This window comes from Pelodiscus sinensis, chromosome 31, assembly GCF_049634645.1.
Source record: "Pelodiscus sinensis isolate JC-2024 chromosome 31, ASM4963464v1, whole genome shotgun sequence".
NCBI lineage: Eukaryota > Metazoa > Chordata > Testudines > Trionychidae > Pelodiscus > Pelodiscus sinensis.
The window spans coordinates 5,630,277-5,649,605 of NC_134741.1; the positions used below are offsets into that span (position 1 = coordinate 5,630,277).

The following is a 19,329-nucleotide window of genomic DNA, read 5'->3' on the forward strand; positions in this document are numbered from 1 at the left end:
CACACTGGCCCCTCCCCTCCTGGGACAGGGCTCCTGCTGTTCCTTGGCCAGTCAGCCTGGCCTGATGCGCATTCCCTTGAGCACCATGGGGGCAAGAGGCAGAGCCTGGCACCTGCTGGGACCAAACAAGAGGGCATCAGGGGCAGCAGCAAGAAACATGAAACCTCAGCATCCTGCAAGCCCAGGGTCCCAGCACATCCCAGCCACCCACTGAGCAGCAGACACCCAGCGTGAGGTAAGAAACGGTCTCATGAACCTAAGGAGAAGGAAAACAAAGCAGTGGAAGTGGAAGGGTTCTGCAGCCAAACAATGGCAGGTCCCAAGGAGATTTGAGCTCAGCTTGCAGGACTCCCCAGGCCTAAGGGCTGTTCCTTACACCATGGGACCTGCACCAACCACCACTCCCTCAGCTGGAGCACCAGCTCATGCCCACTGGGACCAGCTTTGCTTGTTTTCCTTCCACCCAGAGCCCCCTTCTTCTTCTGGGCTGCAAGGACCATCCCTGGGACACCCTGAGACAGACACAGGACTCTGCCTCCCCACAGCCAGCCCCACCCCACAGGATTTGGCAGAATAAGGGGCAGCGGGGGGGACTCTCCTCAACCACTGAATCCCAGAGCTTCTGGTCTGCCTGCCTCAGCTTGGCTTCCATTCCTGCCTTGCTTCCTCCTTGGGCCAGCAGGAAGAGCTGACCCCATACCTAGCCTCCCAGGCACAGGTTGGGCAGCAGGAGCTGCGCTTTCCTGGTCACCAAGGGGAGCGGCAATGAAAGCAGACACTCTGTTTCTGCTTGGCTGTGAACCAAGGATCTTTTGCATGTTAGGCAAACATCATACCCACTACACCACAGAAAGCCACAAAAGTGCTTAAACTTGGCTAACTATTCTGTTACTAGCTCTTTTTCCAGCACCATGATGGGGAGGGGAAAACACCTTTTCATGGAAAATTGCTGTGAGCTCTGAGTCTGGCAATTAATCCGTATAATTAGTATAAACAATTAGTAACACACATACCAAATGGAAACAAATCTGCCTATAACAAGTCACAGCTGGAGAGCTCTCTGAAAACATCCACTCCATGTAGAGCCACAAATGGGATGTTAGAAATTATTTTTAAAGGCCTTGACAATAAGACAGTGACTATCATATTACATCTCTGTAAATCCGTGCTGTGCCCACAACTCGAGCACTGACTGGAAATGTGTTTGCCTTACCCCCCCACCCCTGCCACAAAAAACCCATACCTTGGCATTGGAAACTTCAGAAAAGCACAACAAAAATGATGAAAGGTTTGGATCAGCTGCCACATGAAGAGAGATTGGGACTTTTCATCTTAGAAAGATGAAGACAGAGTGGAAATAAAATAGAGGTCTATAAATCATGGCTGTTTTGAGATTGTAAATAAGCAAAGGTATTTTTCTTGTTCCCATAATAGAAGAACTAAGGATGCTCCATGATATTAGCAGGTTGAAAACAAACAAAAGGAAGTATTTCTTCACACAACGCACAGTCAACCTGTGGAACTCCTTGCCAGAGGATGTTGTGAAGACCAGGACTATAAGGGCATGTGTATACTTGGAAACTATTTTGAAATTGCTTAAATCAACATAATAACTTCCAGTCTAAGAAAATAGAAATAGTGTGTCCTCAGTATGGGGAAGCCTCAGATTTAGTCCGAGGCAGGCTCTGTTACTGTTCATTTCTGGGGGCATGGAATTAAAAACAGAGAAGCAAGGCTGGGAGAAGCTGAAGCCAAGAGCCCTGTTCTACTGTGTCAACAATCTCCGAGGTGACATGAAATCCCCTCTCCCACTTCTAACCCTGAAATATCATCAACTTTATTATGTCATTCCCAGCCTCTTGATACAGCCTTTGAACTCTGACTGCAGATATTGGCCTGCCAGAGATGGAGAGATGCCAAAAGAGACTAAGCCGTATTGACTAAGGCTTCTGCCAAAGCCCGGGATTGAACCAGGGACCTTTAGATCTTCAGTCTAACGCTCTCCCAACTGAGCTACTTTGGCACCTGCTGCAAGCTTTCTGAGGCCCATGTTTCTCCCAGGCATATTTTTCTCTCAGCAGAATACAAGAGAGATGCTGCTGCCAGGGGACCTGCAAGGCAAGATGAGCTTTGCCTGCCCCCCTCAGCCTGACTTGCACTTGGCCCCATTCCTGCCTCTCTTCCCGGGGTGTCCCAGTGGCTGAACGGGACTGTGGCTGCCAATGCAGGGAAGAAGATGGGCGGGGGGCCGTGTTCCCTGTGAGACTTTCCATCCATGGGTGCAGTGAGTTTCATAATGTGCACCACTAGTGAGGTCGTTTGCGCTTGTGCAGATGTGCGCTACTGTGGTACCTGCCAGTTACTCACAAACAGCTTAGCTAAATATAGCTTTATAATTTTATAGAAGAAAAATACTGAAACAAGGGATGTCATTCCTGGCCACTTGGTACAGCCTTTGAACTCTGACTGCAGGGCTAGGTCTACATGAGGAGGTTCTTGCGCAAGAAATCCTGAAACCGGCCCCTTCTCCTGTCACTGGAGAGATAGAAATGGGGCAGTTCCTTGTGGGGAAAAAAGTGGGTGTGTCAGGAGGGGGATTTGAGCTCAAACCTCCCCACAGATCAGAATCACCCACTGGAAGCAAGAAAGAGCTGAGTCATGCAGTTGAGAGCACTTGGCTCCTGCTACCCTGTAATAGGGTATGAAAATACTTGTTACAGCCTGGCTAGCTCAGTTAGCAGAACAACATAAGGCTCTTAATCTCAGAGTCATGGCTTTAAGCCTCATGCTGGGCGACGACTTTCTTTAACTCTCAGTCTACAAGCAATTCACTCTCCGCTTTCACCAGGGTTTTAGAAAGAAAAATCTAGTCCTGGGGTCCAGCTTCAGTAGAACCAGCCCTTCCCTCTGCCCTCCCTGGGGTCTGCTGGGAACTGTCTGGACTCAAGCCCACCCCAGTGTCAGCCTAAGGATTGCCTGTGTCAGTGACATCACAAGGGGCTTTTGCAGCACCGCATCTTATTGGCTAATGGAGTTTGGGAGGTGGTGACCTCACAGAGAGTCCATGACAATGGCCAGGTGGGACAGACTGCAGGGCAGGGGCCATCTCAGAGCTCCCCTATGGCTTTGCTGCAGGGAGTCTCCTTCCTTAGTGTTGCCCTTGTGGCCTTTTTGGAGAATTCTCATTTCCCAGGACTAACTGACCTAGAAGGCAGAGGTCCCTGTGGAGAAGGGAAGAGCCTCCAAGAAGGCCACACTTCATACAGCAGGGGAATTAGCTCAAGTGGTAGAGCACTCGCTTCGCATGCAAGAGGCAGTGGGATCGATGCCCACATTCTCCAGTGTTGGGAGAAATCCCTGTTTTCCTTTTTACTGGCAGAGCCAGCCAGGGGGCTAAGTGGCTCCAGTAGCCCCCTCCCGCTCCTCACCATTTCCTACTTGCTGTCCCCAAAAGCCAGCCACACTGGGGCAGGGAGCTGCTGGACACCAGCCTTCATGGAACTTCTTCTCAGCTGGGGAAAGGGACAAGCAAGGGGCGATGGGACAGAGGTTTATGCGATGACGACAGGGGTGCAGAAAGCAAATACATTATTTTTTCTCCTACTCAAGAACCAGGCTGACAGAATGAAACTGATCAGTAACCAAGTTAAAAATAGACCAAAAGGAAGCATTTTTGCGCCCAGTGGAACTCCTTGCCAGAGGATGTTGTGAAGGTGAAATCTACAAGAAGGTCCAAAAAAGAACTGGATAATGTAATGCAGGAAAGGTCAATCAATGGCATTTAACCAGGATGGACAGGGGAGGTGTCCCTAGCTGGTGTATTCTAGAAGCTGGGAAACCAGACTGAAATTTCACATGGCCACTGCCTTGTCATTTTTCTCACCTCATTACCACATGTTACAGCAGCTGAGACCCAAGAGGTTACTTCAGGCTCCTTCCCACCTCTCCCTCACTGCTAAAACAACACTTGCCATTTTGAGAAGGGACAGAGCTGGGTGACTCAAACTGCCCCTCCTCTCTCCCATGTGGGCAGCCCTGCAGGAAGCTCTGTGGCGCACACAGCACTAGCCCAGCGCGGTGTCAGGTCGGCACAAGATCCATTGGTTCAGTTTGGTTTTTGAAGGAGACAACACGGAACTGGCTCCAGCCCCCACTCAGTAACCTGGGGAAATGACCCACCAGGCCTGGGCCCCTCGGAGAGGCAACGATTCCCCACTGGCCAGGGCAGAGCCTCCCTCTGACACAGTCATGGAGGCTTCTCCCCCTGGTCCTGCCTCCCCCTTCACTCAGCTCTCACTGCTCGGTGCTGCCAGGGAGGGGCCTCACTGCGAGAGCCGCCTGGGCAGGTTCCTGCCACAGAGACACGTCCCAGAGCAGGACGGATGCTCAGACCGACACTGAGTGTTGCTCAGCGCTGGGGTGAGACAGGGAAGGACAAAAGGGTCTAACGGCGCCTGCAGCCTTTCAGAACAGCCCCCGGCCCCACCCCCAAGTACCAGCCCTTCCCTCTGCCTCTGCTGGGCTCTACTGGACACTGCCTGGACTCAGGCCTCCCCGGTGCCAGCCTAAGGGCTCTGGAGAGGACAGGGCAGCTCCAGGGGCAGAGTCCAGAGCCCCTGGCTGAGAAGGGATCAGTAAGCAGCTTTGAGGCTGGGCTGCTGCACAGTTTAGGCAGGAGTGGGCAAGGACTTTTGATGGGGAACCACTCCCAAGCCTGCACTTTTCCATGCTATTATCGGAGGAGGTGGGGGTCTGGGATGGGGTCTGGGATGGAGGCTGGGTTCAGACAGGAGCCTGGGGCAGAGGACTGGGGTGCAGGAATGGTTGCAGGGTGTTGGGTTGTGACTTGGGGCAGAGGATTGGGGTGCAGGATCTGGGAGGGGTGTGGGTTCAGGTGGGGGGAGAGGGTTTGGTTTATGTGCGGTACCCGGGAGTTGAGGGAAGGGAGGGGCTGGGGTGTCAGTCAGGCTCTGGCTGGGAGACTTACCTGGCTCACTCCCGGCCAGCAGCCCAGCACATTTCTCAGGCAGCCTGTCTGCCTTGTCCCCACACAAGCTGCAGGGGCCATCTGGGTCGATGAATAAGACCTTGAGTGGAGGGGGGATGACGCTTCATATGGCCAGAAACCAGCCAAAGGGATTGTGCTGGGAACAGGGACACTAACTGCCCAGCAGTCCCTGTTCTCAGCAGCTTGCGGGGGTGGGGCAAACAGGGAGTGTCTTGATGGGCTAGATACAGCCCGCTGGCCTGTATTGCCCAGGCCTGGCTTAGAGGGAACCTTGGCTCTGGGGGAGGGGCGCTGTGGAAAGGCCAGTCTTGCCTTCCTGGGCAGGACATGGTACCTGCAGCCTTTCAGATCAACCCTCAGCCAACAACCCAAGAACCAGCCCTTCCCTCCACCCTCACTGGAGTCCGCTGGGAACTACCTGGACTGAAGTCCACCCCAATTTCAGCATTAAAACAGCCTGGAAATGAGAAAGCAGCTAAAGTAACACTGGCGGGACTTGAACCCACAACCGTTGACTGTCTAGTTGGGCTCACACTAGCCACTACAGCATAAATGCCCAACATGCTTTCCATTGTACCACAAAGCTTGACGGACTGCTGAGTTGATGATGGTTGATGATGCGTCTGCTGCTGTTGTTACCTGCACGGCGTGTGCCATGTTTGTCTTCCTCCCGGAAGAAAGAACGGATTTCATCTGCACGAAGTGCAAGCTGGTCGAGATTTTGGAAGAAAAAATTAGAGGACTGGAGGCCCAAGTGTCGACCTTACGCTTGATCAGAGAGGATGAAGACTTCCTCGATAGAAGGCAGCAATTGATCCTTCAAGCACGGCAGGCAGAAGAGCCAGAGAGGGCAGTACGCGACCAAGAAGAGAACTGGCAGCATGTAACTTCTAGAAGGGGAAAAAGGCCAGCACGGGATTCCCCCGATGCTATAGAGGTAAGCAATCGCTTTCAAGCTCTCTCCACAGGCTCTGCAGTGCTGAATGCTCTGGAAGGGACCTCACAAGGTAGAAACCAGAAGGGAGCACCATCTACTGAAAGGCATGGGATGCGTAGTCCTAGGGATGGGGGTTCCACGGCCACCACCCCCAAAAGGAAACGACGGGTGGTGGTGGTCGGGGACTCCCTCCTAAGAGGGACTGAGCCATCCCTCTGCCGTCCGGACCTGGAATCTCGAGAGGTGTGCTGCTTACCGGGAGCTCGCATTCGGGATGTCACTGAGAGGCTTAGCAAGCTGATCAAACCTTCAGATCGCTACCCCTTCCTGCTTCTCCATGTAGGAACGAATGATACGGCCAAGAATGACCTTGAGCGGGTTGCTGAGGATTATGTAGCACTGGGAAGAAGGATCCAAGACTTTGGAGCGCAAGTGGTGTTCTCGTCCATCCTCCCTGTTGAAGGGAAAGGACTGGGCAGGGATCGTCGAATTGAGGACGTAAATGCGTGGTTGCGCAGGTGGTGTCGCAGAGAGGGCTTTGGTTTCTTCGACCATGGGACTCTGTTCCGGGCACAAGGATTGATAGGAAGAGATGGGATCCACCTAACGAAGAGAGGAAGGAGCATCTTCGCGGGCAGGCTTGCGAACCTAGTGAGGAGGGCTTTAAACTAGGTTCGTCGGGGGACGGTGACCAAAACCCTGAGGGGAGTGGGAAAGTCAGATGCCGGGAAGAAATGCATAGAGCAAGGAGCGAGAAAGGAGGACCCCAGTTTCGAATGGAGAAGATAGTGCAATCAACTGGTTACCTGAAGTGTTTGTACACGAATGCGAGAAGCCTGGGCAACAAGCAGGAAGAACTGGAGGCCCTGGCCCAGGCCAAGAAATATGATTTAATTGGGATAACAGAGACTTGGTGGGATGACTCGCATGACTGGAGCGCTGTCATGGAAGGGTATAGATTGTTCAGGAAGAATAGGCAGGGGAGAAAAGGAGGAGGAGTTGCACTATATGTAAGAGAGCACTATGATTGCTCTGAACTCCAGTATAAAGAGGGAGAAAAACTTGTTGAAAGTCTATGGGTCAGGTTTAAAGGAGCAAACAGCAGTGATGTTGTGGTTGGTGTCTGCTACAGGCCACCGAACCAGGTGGATGAGGTAGATGAGGCTTTCTTCGAACAACTGAGCGAAGCTTCCAGATCGCAGGCCCTGGTTCTCATGGGGGACTTTAATCACCCTGACATCTGTTGGGAAACCAATAAGGCAGTACACAGGCAATCCAGGAAGTTTTTGGAGAATGTTGGGGATAACTTCTTGGTACAAGTGCTGAAGGATCCGACCAGGGGCCATGCACAGCTTGACCTTCTCCTCACAAACAGGGAGGAACTAATAGGGGACGTAGAGGTGGGTGACAACCTGGGAAGCAGTGATCATGAGATGGTAGATTTCAGGATCCTGACCAAAGGAAGGAAAGAGAGTAGTAAAATACACACCTTGGACTTCAAAAAAGCAGATTTTGACTCCCTCAGAGACCTGATGGGCAGAATCCCCTGGGATGTTAACATGAAGGGGAAAGGAGTCCAGGACAGCTGGCAGTATTTTAAAGAAGCCTTATTAAAGGCACAGAAAGAAACCATCCCGACGCGTAGCAAGAGAGGCAAACCTGGTAGGAGACCGGATTGGCTTACAGGGGAAATCCTTGGTGTACTTAAGCACAAAAAGGAAGCTTACAGAAAGTGGAAACTTGGACAAATGACTAGGGAGGAGTTTAAATGTATAGTTCGAGAATGCCGGGGGGTTATCAGGAAGGCGAAAGCGCAAATGGAGTTGCGACTGGCTAAGGATGTGAAGGATAACAAGAAAGGTTTCTACAGGCATGTCAACAAGAAGAAGGTGATCAGAGAGGGTGTGCAGTCCCTAATGGATGAAGGAGGTAACCTAGTGACAGAGGATGTGGGGAAAGCTGAAGTACTCAATGCTTTCTTTGCCTCTGTATTCACGGACAAGGTCGGCTCCTGGACTTCTGTGCTAAGCAACGCAAGATGGGAAGAAGATGGACAGCCCTTGGTGGGTAAAGAACAGGTTAGGAACTATTTAGAAAAACTAAACGTACACAAATCCATGGGTCCAGACTTAATGCACCCAAGGGTACTGAAGGAGTTGGCAAACGTCATTGAGGAGCCTTTGGCCATTATCTTTGAAAAGTCGTGGAGATCGGGCGAAATCCCGGATGATTGGAAAAAGGCAAATGTAGTGCCCATCTTCAAAAAAGGGAAGAAGGACGATCCAGGGAACTATAGGCCGGTCAGTCTTACCTCGGTTCCTGGAAAAATCATGGAAGGGATCCTAAAGGAATCCATTTTGAGACACTTGAATGAGAGGAAAGTGATCAGGAATAGTCAGCATGGATTCACAAAGGGCAAGTCGTGCTTGACCAATCTGATTAGCTTCTATGATGAGGTAACTGGCTCAGTGGACATGGGAAAGTCAGTGGATGTTATATACCTTGACTTTAGCAAGGCTTTTGATACGGTCTCCCACAATATTCTTGCCAGCAAGTTAAGGGAATGCGGATTGGATAAATGGACGGTAAGATGGATAGAAAGATGGCTAGAAGGCCGGGCCCAGCGGGTAGTGATCAACGGTTCGATGTCAGGATGGCGGTCGGTTTCTAGTGGAGTGCCCCAAGGTTCAGTTCTAGGACCGGTTTTGTTCAATATCTTTATTAATGACCTGGATGAGGGGATAGATTGCACCCTCAGCAAGTTTGCAGATGACACTAAGCTAGGGGGAGAGGTAGATACGCTTAAGGGCAGAGATAGGGTCCAGAGTGACTTAGACAAATTGGAGGATTGGGCCACTAGAAATCTCATGAGATTCAACAAAGACAAGTGTAGAGTCCTGCACTTGGGACGGAAGAATCCCAAGCATAGTTACAGGCTGGGGACCAACCTGTTAAGTAGTAGTTCTGCAGAAAAGGACCTGGGGGTTACAGTGGATGAGAAGCTCGATATGAGTCAACAGTGTGCCCTTGTAGCCAAGAAGGCTAATGGCATATTAGGCTGCATTAAGAGGAGCATTGCCAGCAGATCCAGAGATGTCATTATTCCCCTTTATTCGGCTTTGGTGAGGCCACATCTGGAGTACTGTGTCCAGTTCTGGGCCCCCCACTACAAAAAGGATGCGGACGCATTGGAGAGGGTCCAGCGGAGGGCAACCAAAATGATTAGGGGGCTGGAGCATATGACCTACGAGGAGAGGCTGAGGGACTTGGGTCTGTTTAGTCTGCAGAAGCGAAGAGTGAGGGGGGACTTGATAGCAGCCTTCAACTTCCTGAAGGGAGGTTCCAAAGAGGATGGAGAGAGGCTGTTCTCAGTAGTGACAGATGGCAGAACAAGGAGCAATGGTCTCAAGTTGTGGTGGGAGAGGTCCAGATTGGATATTAGGAAAAACTATTTTACTAGGAGGGTAGTGAAGCATTGGAATGGGTTACCTAGGGAAGTAGTGGAGTCTCCATCCCTAGAGGTGTTTAAGTCTCGGCTTGACAAAGCCCTGGCCGGGTTGATTTAGATGGGATTGGTCCTGCCTAGAGCGGAGGGCTGGACTTGACGACCTTCTGAGGTCTCTTCCAGTTCTGATTCTATGATAAGGGGATGGTTGGATGAAATAACATGATCTTGGTAACTAATTGACCATTCATTACCAGTTGGAAATAGGTCAATGGAGGGATGATAGGAGTTGCTATAGGGAACTTTCTGGGTGTCTGGCTGGTGAGTCTTGCCCCCATGCTCAGGGTTTAGCTGATCGCCATATTTGGGGTCAGGAAGGAATTTTCCTCCAGGGTAGATTGGCAGAGGCCCTGGAGGTTTTTCGCCTTCCTCTGTAGCATTGGGCACAGATCACAGCTGAAGGACTCTCTGCATGTTGGGGCCTTCAAAGTATTTGAAGGCTTCAATATCTGAGACATAGGTGAGAGGATTATTCTAAGAGGGGTGGGCGAGATTCTGTGGCCTGCACTGTGCAGGGGGTCAGACTAGATGATCATAATGGTCCCTTCTGACCTTAAAGTCTATGAGTCTATGAGTTTGTTATCTCCACTCTCTGCTTTGCAGCATGGCAATTGCTGGGGGAAAAGAAAGGGGAGCCAGGTCTGTCTCTTTTGGGAGAGCAGGTACCAAGAGGGAGGGGGCCACTGAGCACCCAACAGTGAAAATAAGGGATAAGAGCTGAGCCACAGTTGGAGAATGTGGGCATGGATCCCACTGCCTCTCGCATGCTAAGCAAGCGCTCTACCTCTTGAGCTAATTCCCCTGCCTAGAAAAGCTTTTGCTACCTCCCCTACCTTGTTCCGGAGCCCAAAACATCACTGCCACTGCCCAAGGCTCCGTTCTGAAAGGGCCACTTGTGAGACTGACACCCGGGGGCCGGCTAGCTCGGAGGTTTAGGACGTGGTGCTCATATCACACAGATGCATCTTAAGAGCAAGCCCCTTGTTTCAAACCATAACGGGCTCGCTATTCCGACGTCCCTGCATGGCAGGAGGAGGGAGGGACGTTTTGGAACAGCGATTTATTTCGAAGTAAGTGCTGTGTAGCCAGCCCCAAATTACAAAATAAGCTATTTCAAAATAGGCGCATCGATTATTTTGAACTATGGGACGCAACCCTAGTGAGTTAGAGCTGAACTCTGCCCCCAGCTCCACCCACCGACCCACCCACCCACGTACTGACTCCCTCGCTGCCATGGGGCTGTTTGCATTGGCCTCTTCTCTCTGTAGCCAGGCTTCAGCCAGGACTGAGAGTCAGGCAGGAGAATGTGACCCGGCTCCCTGCACCTGGGCCCTGCATTTCTCATCCCTTCAGAGACACTTGCTAGTGGAGGAATAAATCACAGTCACATGAGTGTAGATTATGAAACTTTGTTGTTGTTGTTGCCTTGGAAACTCCCCACAGACCTTCCCCTGGGGGCCCCGGCAGCCCGCTCACATTGCACAGCTCACTTCGAGGTGAGGGTGCTGTGTAGACGTGCCCGTCCTGTTGAGGACCAGCCTGCTGGGGGGAGGCTCTGGCCACTTCCTTTCCTTGTCTCTCTCAGGCTGTCTCTACACTGCAGAGCTACATCTACACTGCAGGCTTTTAGTACACGAGCAAGTGCTCTTGTGTAAAAACTTGCAGAGCGTCTACACTGCAGGTACCTTCTTGTGTAAGTAAATTTATAGTTCAGCATCAGAAAACAGGGCTTCTTGCACAGAAGTTATTGCTCTCCCCACAAGGAATAAGCCCTCTTGTGCAAGAACTCGTCCACAAGGAGGCAGTGTGGATGGGCAACAGCAGTTTCTTGCTCAAGAAAGCCCTATGGCTAAAATGCCCATCAGAGCTTCCCTGCACAGGAGAACGTCCACACTGCCATGGGCGCTCTTACAGAAAAGCACTTTTCTTGTGCAACAGCACATGGCAGTGCAGAGACACTGTTGCGCAAGACCTTTTGCACAAGAACTCTTGCACAAAACAGTTCTTGAGCAAGAAGTCTGCAGGGTAGATGTAGCCAGGGGGCTTTTGGGTTTGTTACCAGCACTGAGCTTTGTACAACAGCCCAGGGAACATTGTGAAAAGCCAAAACCTTCCAGCCCTGGGGGTCCCTGGCCAGTCAGCAAGTGGCAGAAAGATTCCCTGAAGCACTGACTTCAGGTGATTTGAAACAAAACCATTCAGTTCAGATGAGGTGGACGAGTGGTTAAGGCAATGGACTGCTAATCCATTGTGCTCTGCATGCATGGGTTCAAATCTCATCCTCATCAGGTGTTTGCAGCCCTCCCTCTTGCTTCTCCCAGAAGTTCAGTACCAGCCCCTCTTGTATCCCTGCCTGCCCTAGCCCCTCCCACTGCAGCCTGGGGAAAGGGGAAATCTCCACAGTGACACTCCCAGCTGGGACCCTCAATCCCTTCTGCCCTCAAGGGGAAACCTCACAAAGGAGATTCCAGGCAGCCAGGCCATGGGGGTCTCTGAGATGGCCCAGCCCTGCAGCCTGTCCCACCTGGCAGTTGCCATGGATCCTCTGTGAGGTCACTGTCTCCCAGCCAATGAGCTGAGGTGCTGCACAAGGCCCTTGTGATGTCACTGCTGCCTTGCAGGCTCAGGTCCAGCCCCTTGGCATGTGTGAGCTGCTCCCCCTCTGCCCAGTCACTCAGGGCTGGTTCTAGGGCTCAAGCAGGGAACATCAGAGGCTGCTGAGGGGGCCACATTGCTAGGCCAGGGGCCCCCCTGTGGGGCTGTGAGTGTTGCTGTCCCTGCTCTACAGACAGGGCCATAGAGCCTCAGGAGTCTGCAGTGGTGGGAGACACTTCCCTGGTTTTGGGAGGGAGACAAGACGTCAAGGCCCATGACTTGGAGCCTGCTGCCAATACCTATCGAAAGTTGATTTTCAGAGGAATGAGATCAGCCCTTCCTTGTACCTGGCTTCTTCAAAGGGGCTTAATCAGGATCTAAAATTGAAGAAGGGCCATTTAGAAGGGTGAATTTCTGTCCCTGGCATTTTTTTTCTGTGTACCCCAGTGGCCTAATGGACAAGGCACTGGCCTTCTAAGCCAGGGATTGTGGGTTCAAGTCCCACCTGGGGTGATAGTTTTCTCTCACTGGTAAAGAGTTTACCTTCCTCTGCTCTCTGAAGTAGTTAGCAAGGCTGCTCCACAGTTGCTGTTCCCTTCTCTACACAAGCTGTTCAGACCCCTTGCTAGCCAATGCTGGTGTTAGGTGCAGATCTGAGTGCTAAAATCCCAGGGATTCAAAGGGTGTGTCTAGACTACCTAGTTTTGTTGACAAAACTATACCAGCATCTACACTACCTCAGAGTTCTGTCGACATAACGTCGACAGAACTCAGCAGTTTTGTTGACACTGGTATACCTCATTTTACAAGGCATAACACCTTCTGTCAACAGAACTCTGTCGACAGAAGGTGTTATTGCCTGTAACATTGCGTCCAGACTACGGAGTTCTGTCGACAAAGCAGCTTGCTTTGTCGACAGAACTCAATGTGTCTGGACGCTCTTTGTCGACGGAAGTTTTGTCGACAGTATCTGTCGACAAAACTTCCGTCGACAAAACGCGGTAGTCTAGACGTACCCAAAGTGAGAATGAAAGGATGCGTTTTCCTCTAGAAGGCCCAGGAATCACAGCTGGAGGGAGGAGGTGGCTGTAGCAGAGCAGGGTCTGTCTGGAGACAAAGCGGAGCCTGAGGCTGAGAAGGCCCATGAGAGGCAGAGACTCCAGAGGTGGGAGGCTACTTATTTGGTCTAGCAAACTGACAGAAAATCCCCAGGAAATCCCCAGGCCCTGAGCTGTGTGTGGGCAAGGCCCATGGGGTAGTTTGCCTGGTGGGGTTTGGGGGGTGGAGACTCAAACTGTCCCTCGTGCCCCTTTTGTGTGTCTGTTGCGCTTCCAGTATCTTTCCTCAGGCACGTTCCTCCTGCAAAGACCCCTCCTCCCCCCAGGGCTCTTGTATCTTCCTTTGTGCAGCTCAGCTGCAGACACTGCCAAGGCTGGAAGGAAATTGCTTCACTTTGGGAGTCAAAGGTGTTGTCTGGGACCATAGAGCAGTTTCACTGACTAGCTTGAGAGGGGCACCACAGCTTAGCTGGCTAAAACACCTACCTTATAAACATAAGAGCCTGGGTTCAATTCCCAGTGGTTCCATATTGCAGCCTTTGCTCACATTTTCCCAGGTCCTTCTGGGACACAGAAGAGGCCTCCCCTGGCCACCCATGGAACTGCTGGTTCAGGAAAAGGCTGATTGGGGAGGAGTGTTGGGAAGAAGGAAACCACAAGTGAGAAGCACCTGATGCCCACAGACCCTCACTCTCCATGGCTGTGGAAGCTGCAGAGGTTGCACTCACAGGAGCTCTGGACACTGACAACCCAAAGGAATCACAAGGGCGTGTGGAACTGGCTCTCCTGTCCCAGCAATTGCAGTCAGAGCCCTGCCTTGTCAGTGCCAGTCACAGCAGCCTCTGCACCTGCTCGAGGCTTGTGGTTTCCTTCTTCCCAACACCCTCCCCAATCAGCCTTTTCCTGAACCAGCAGTTCCATGGGTGGCCAGGGGAGGCCTCTTCTGCGTCCCAGAAGCTGCCAGGCTCTGACTCTTGCCCGCTTGGTGCCCCCGTCTAAATTCTCTTTTAAATTGGTCTTTATGGTCCTGCTCAGGGCGTTTTTCTCCTCAGCAGCGCACAAGAGAGACCACCAGCCACTTTGACCAAACCTCAAACCAGCTGGATGAGCCAGCCCACATCACAGTGAGTCGCTAGTGGCCCTGTCAGAGAAGAGCCATTGGCAGCTGCAGAGACAGCCCTTCAGCTGCTGGACGCACCTTTCTGAAAGGGCTATTTGTGAACTGTGTTGTGCTTGGCTGGCTAGCTCAGTTGGTTAGTGTGTAGATCTAATAATGCCAAGGTCATGGGTTCAAGCCCTGTGCTGGCTAGATATGTTTGCTGTGGTGACTGTTCTACCCCCCTCCTTTAGCTCCCTGCTATAGACAGGGAAGCAAAAACAAGCCAGAAAAATGGTAGGAGGAAGCTCCAGTCTGCACAGTCCCGGTGGCTAAAAGGCCCTTGGTCTGGCCTGCTTTCCCCAATAGCAGGGAAAACTCTTCTCTTCCCTCTATTGTGGGGCTACTCATGGGCCTGCTGGCTCAGCTATTTAGAGCTTCATGCTAATAATGCCCAGGTCTCTGCAGTCCATGCGGAAGAATGCCGACATTTTTGGCCAAATGGCCAATGGTCTTGCAAAGAAAGGCCACCTCCCTCCTACCCCCGCATCCTACCAAGTCAGAGCCAAGGTCAAGGAATTGTGGCAGGGGTATGTGAGGGAGGAACCGCATTACTGTGCATGCTCTTGGAGAGGATGAAAAGCCGTGAGAGGCAGCTGCAGGAGCCATTTGTGCCTGTTTTTGCAGGGTTCAAATAAGGGCTCAGCAAGAACCTTTCATGCTCCTTCTTTACACTGCATTGGCTGCGAATCAAACCCAGGTGAACTGCTTCAAAGGCAGCTATGTTCACTGCTATACCACCAATGCCTGCCTGGAAAGCTTTTAGGAAAATTAGTGAGGGAAGCCCACGTCTGCCATGAGGCTGGCCAGAGGCGAGAGGGTGCCCGTGTGGTTTGGGGAAAGCAGAACTTCTTGGCCATTAGGCAAAGACCAGAAGTGGTGACTCTGGGGTAGTGGCTGCCCTGCACTCTGTGTGGTGTGAGGAGCTGGGCAGGAGAGGAGTCCCAGAGGTTGTTGGGTGGGAGAGTAGAGTTTATCGGCCTTTGGGCTAAGCTCTAGAGCAGCCAAGGGAGAGGTGGGGAAGTGGCTTCTGGATACTCTGTGTGGCCCAGGGATGCGGATCAAGAGCCGTCCTTGTGTTTTTTGCCGTAAAGTGTTGTTTCTGGGTCCTTTGCCTAAGATCGAGCACTTCTGCCTTCCGGAGAGCCATGTCACAGGCACAAGCCCCCAGAGACCCCTTCAGGGACACATCACAGGACCAAGCAAGGGGCAGAAACACTGGGCACTGTCAGTGTCTGGGCCAGAGATAAAGACCCTCTTGGAGCTGTGATCCGAGGGGGAGTCTCTGCAGGCCCGGCAGTCCAGGAGGAGGAATGAGTTCAAATCTCAGTGAGCCCACAGGTCCCATGGTGTAAGGGGCAGCACTCAGGACTCTGAGTCCTGCAATCTGATTTCAAATCTCAGTGACACCTGCTGGGGCTCAGCTGGTTGTTACAAGGTTCGGGTGCTTCAGCTTCCAGGCACTGATGTTCAGCAAAGAGAGTTTTGTTCCTCTTGCTGGGTGTCTGAGGCCACTGGAGCTCCATCTCCAGACTGAGCAGGCGGGTGGGAGGGGTCTGATGCCATCACAGCTGCAGGGCAGGTCACCCACCTGGCCCCTGAGCTCAGAAGAGGCTCTTGAGCAAGAAGGAGCATCTACACTGTCCCTTCTTACACAAGAAAAACCCTCTTGTGCAACGCCGTTCTTCCTGAAAAATAATAGGTGTAACGGCATTGCGTTAGAGGGCTTTTCTTGCGCAAGAACGGGCAGTGTAGATGCTCCTTCTTGCTCAAGAGCCTCTTCTGAGCTCAGGGGCCAGGTGGGTCACCTGCCCTGCAGCTGTAATGGCATCAGACCCCTCCCACCCGCCTCCTCAGTCTGGAGATGGAGCTCCAGTGGCCTCAGACACCCAACAAGAGGAACAAAACTCTCTTTGCTGAACCTCAGTGCCTAGAAGCCAAAGCACCTGAACCTTGTAACAACCAGCTGAGGCCCAGCAGGTCCCACTGAGATTTGAACTCAGATTGCAGGATTCAGAGTCCTGAGTGCTGCCCCTTACACCATGGGACCTGTGGAGTAAAAGTGCAGTGGGCACCTCTGACTCTCAGCTCTCAGGCTGGCCTCTGCTCTCCTGGCTCCCTCCAGCTGCTTCATCTCCCAGGACTCCCTGTCCTGCCCCAGCTCTGCTGCTTTCAGGGCAAATCCCTTGTTAGGACCAGTCACACTCTGGGGTCAGTGAGGGTCCCTTCCACCTGAGCTGTGAGTCACACAAAAGCCTCGTTTCCTGCTCCCTTCCCAACACTGGATGCAAACACATGGTTGCTCTGGGGGTGTAACAAGTGCCCCCTTAAAAAGCTCATCAATTGAAATGAAACTTTTACATCTCCAGGTGTGTCACACTTTGGATTTCTATTGAACAGGGATTCTTCAAATGACCACAAACCCCTAACGTGCTCTAGTGCCAATGCACATAAACCAGACAAACCCGTCCCTCAGCTGGAACCAATTCAAACCGGCTCTGTGTGTGTGTCTGGTTTCTGTTTCCATCCATTCAAGAAGGGTGTGATCTGATCTGGATGCCCATTGGCTCCTTCTTGTGCAAAAGCTTCTTTTGAAAAAAATGGTGGCATGCAAATGAGGCTCGGCGATATTCCACGCTTAGCCTCATTTGCATATTACTTGCACAAGAAGCCACGAGTGTAGACTGCCTGGGAGTCAAAGGTGTTGTCTGGGTCCATATAATAGAACAGTTTTAGCAGTAAGACTGCAGAGGGCACCCTGGCGTAGCTGCCTTATAACAGAAGATATTGGGTTCAATTCCCAGTGTGCCTTGCTGTGCCCTTTACTCATATTTTCCTATGTGCTTCTGAGACACAGGAGAGGCCTCCCCTGGCCACCCATAAAACTGCTGGTTCAGGAAAAGGCTGATTGGGGAGGCTTGTTAGGGAGAAGGAAACCACAAGCCTGGAGCAGGTGCAGAGGTGACTGTCACTGGCTGGGCAGGGCTCTGACTCCCACTGTAAGTCGCTGGGTACCACACACTGGCCAGTGAGTCCTGCTCCATGGTCGTCCCAGTGCTCTGGGTGCGAGAGACGTGCCTGTAACTCCCTGCTGGAAGTGTGGGCTCTGCTCTGCCTGGTGGGGGAGGGGACAAGCACAGGCTGGTTGACAGGAGCTCTGACACTCCAGCATCGGGGTCGTCCAGCCTGTCAGATGGATTCAGACCAGGCCGGTCAGAGCCTCTCGTGCTCGCCAAGGGGGATTCTGCACTTGCTGTCTTGGGAGCCAGGGTCACATTGCAGAGCTCCCCCAGGGACGTCCCACAGCGCTGCCAGGCCAGCCCCAGCCACTCTCCCTGCCCTCGGCAACGTGGCTGCATTTTATCCTTCCCCTTCAGTGACAACCAGCCATTCCCCACCAGCCCCAGATCCTGTGGGACCCGCTCCCTTCCCTATGAGCAGTGAGTGCCAGTGTGGCTCCCTGCAGAGGCTGCGGCTGTGGGAACAAGCCCCTGGCTTTGGGAGGGAGACGAAATGTCCAGGTGTTGAGTTTCACCCATGGCTAGTGTGGGGTGACCCACACTTTGGGGGCAGCTGGAGGTTCCTCCTGAGAGCTGGTTTTCAGAGGGGTGTGATCAGCCCTTCCTGTGTTTCTGCCTCCTTCCAAGGGCTTGAATCTGGCACCTAAAATTGAGGAATGTGCATTCGGAAGAGGGAATTTCTGTCTCTTTGTTATCCTTAGCGTGCCCCAGGAGCCAGCGACAGTAGCGAGGGAGGTGGCTGCAGCACAATTCCAGGCCTGGGGCACATTGAACAATTGTTTGAAATATTTTTAAAACAAAAAATATGAAAAACTTTAGGCTCCACCTACACTGCAGGCTTCTTGCCCAAGAACTGTTTTGGGCAAGAGATCTTGTGCAAGAGCACATCCCCATGGCCATGTACTCTCACCCAAAAGGGCAGAATAGCTCAGTGGTTTGAGCATTAGTTTGCTAAACCCAGAGTTATGAGTTCAATCATTGAGGTGACCATTTAGCAATCTGGGTCAAATCTGTCAAGGATGGCTCTTGGAGTTTCCATGAGCACAGAGACAGAACTAGCTGACCTCTCAAGGCTCTTCCCAGCTCTATGAGGTGCTATATATCCTTACAAAGAACATGCATGGACAGTCTCTTGTGCAAGAAAGCTCTTTTGGCTACTTTAGCCATAGGGGTTTCTGGCACAAGAAATCCCTCTTGCCTGTGCACACTGCCGTCTTGTGCAAGAGGGCTTATTCGTTACGGGGAGAGGAATAACTCTTGCACAAGAAGCCATCTTTTCCAATGGTTTACTGCACATTTTCTTGTGCAAGAATGCACATGCAGGGTAAACACTCCGCTAGTTTTTGCACAAGAACGGCTATTCTTGTGCAAAAAGCTTGCAGTGTGGACATAGACATGCAGTGTGAAAAACCTCACAACAACAAGCTCACCCCAGCAGCTCCCACTGAGATTTGAACTCAGCTTGTAGGATTCAATGTCCTGACCTATATGGTACTGTGTGTGTGGGTACCCGGGATGCTCAGTTTTCCAGCTGGCCTCTGCACTCCTGGCTTCCCTCCTGCTGCTTCATCCCTCTGGCTATGACTACACGGCACATTTATTTTGGAATAAGCTGGTCTCGAATAGTTATTCCAAAATAGCTTATTTCGAAATAGCGCGTCTACACTGCAGGGAAACCTCAGAATAGTCCGAGGCAGGCTCCCCAGTGTAGACGAGCTACCTCGATTTAGAGCCCTTTCAGGCTGGAGCCAGGGGAAGCAGGAGGCAGGAAGAGCCCCAGTCTGCACAGCTCCTCTTTGCGCAAAAGCCTCTTGTGCAAAAACGGACCCCAATTAATTATGCAAGGAAAATCCCTGGGCTGCAATGCTTAGTTACACACAATAAGAATAATCCACCAGCTCAGACGTGATTTCTAAACCGCCAAACAAGGAAAATAATAAAATCTGATGGACTAGGTAGTCCCCATGGGCTTCACCTGCACCATGCTCAGGGCCTGGGGATTTTCTGTCCGTTTCCCAGACCAAATCACTAGCCCCACTGCTCTGGAGTC

The 19,329-nt window shown here is 51.9% G+C and overlaps 4 non-coding genes across 4 annotated transcripts; 2 read left to right on the forward strand and 2 right to left on the reverse strand.

Annotated features, from left to right (window-relative positions):
• Positions 1–1,950: 1,950 nt before the first annotated feature.
• On the reverse strand, positions 1,951–2,023 carry TRNAF-GAA (transfer RNA phenylalanine (anticodon GAA)). The gene has a single exon. It is a non-coding gene; the product is annotated as a tRNA-Phe (tRNA).
• Positions 2,024–11,656: 9,633 nt separating this feature from the next.
• Positions 11,657–11,738, forward strand: TRNAS-GCU (transfer RNA serine (anticodon GCU)). The gene has a single exon. It is a non-coding gene; the product is annotated as a tRNA-Ser (tRNA).
• Positions 11,739–12,485: 747 nt separating this feature from the next.
• Positions 12,486–12,558, forward strand: TRNAR-UCU (transfer RNA arginine (anticodon UCU)). Its single transcript has one exon. It is a non-coding gene; the product is annotated as a tRNA-Arg (tRNA).
• Positions 12,559–16,237: 3,679 nt separating this feature from the next.
• On the reverse strand, positions 16,238–16,309 carry TRNAQ-CUG (transfer RNA glutamine (anticodon CUG)). The gene has a single exon. It is a non-coding gene; the product is annotated as a tRNA-Gln (tRNA).
• Between the last annotated feature and the right edge of the window lie 3,020 nt (positions 16,310–19,329).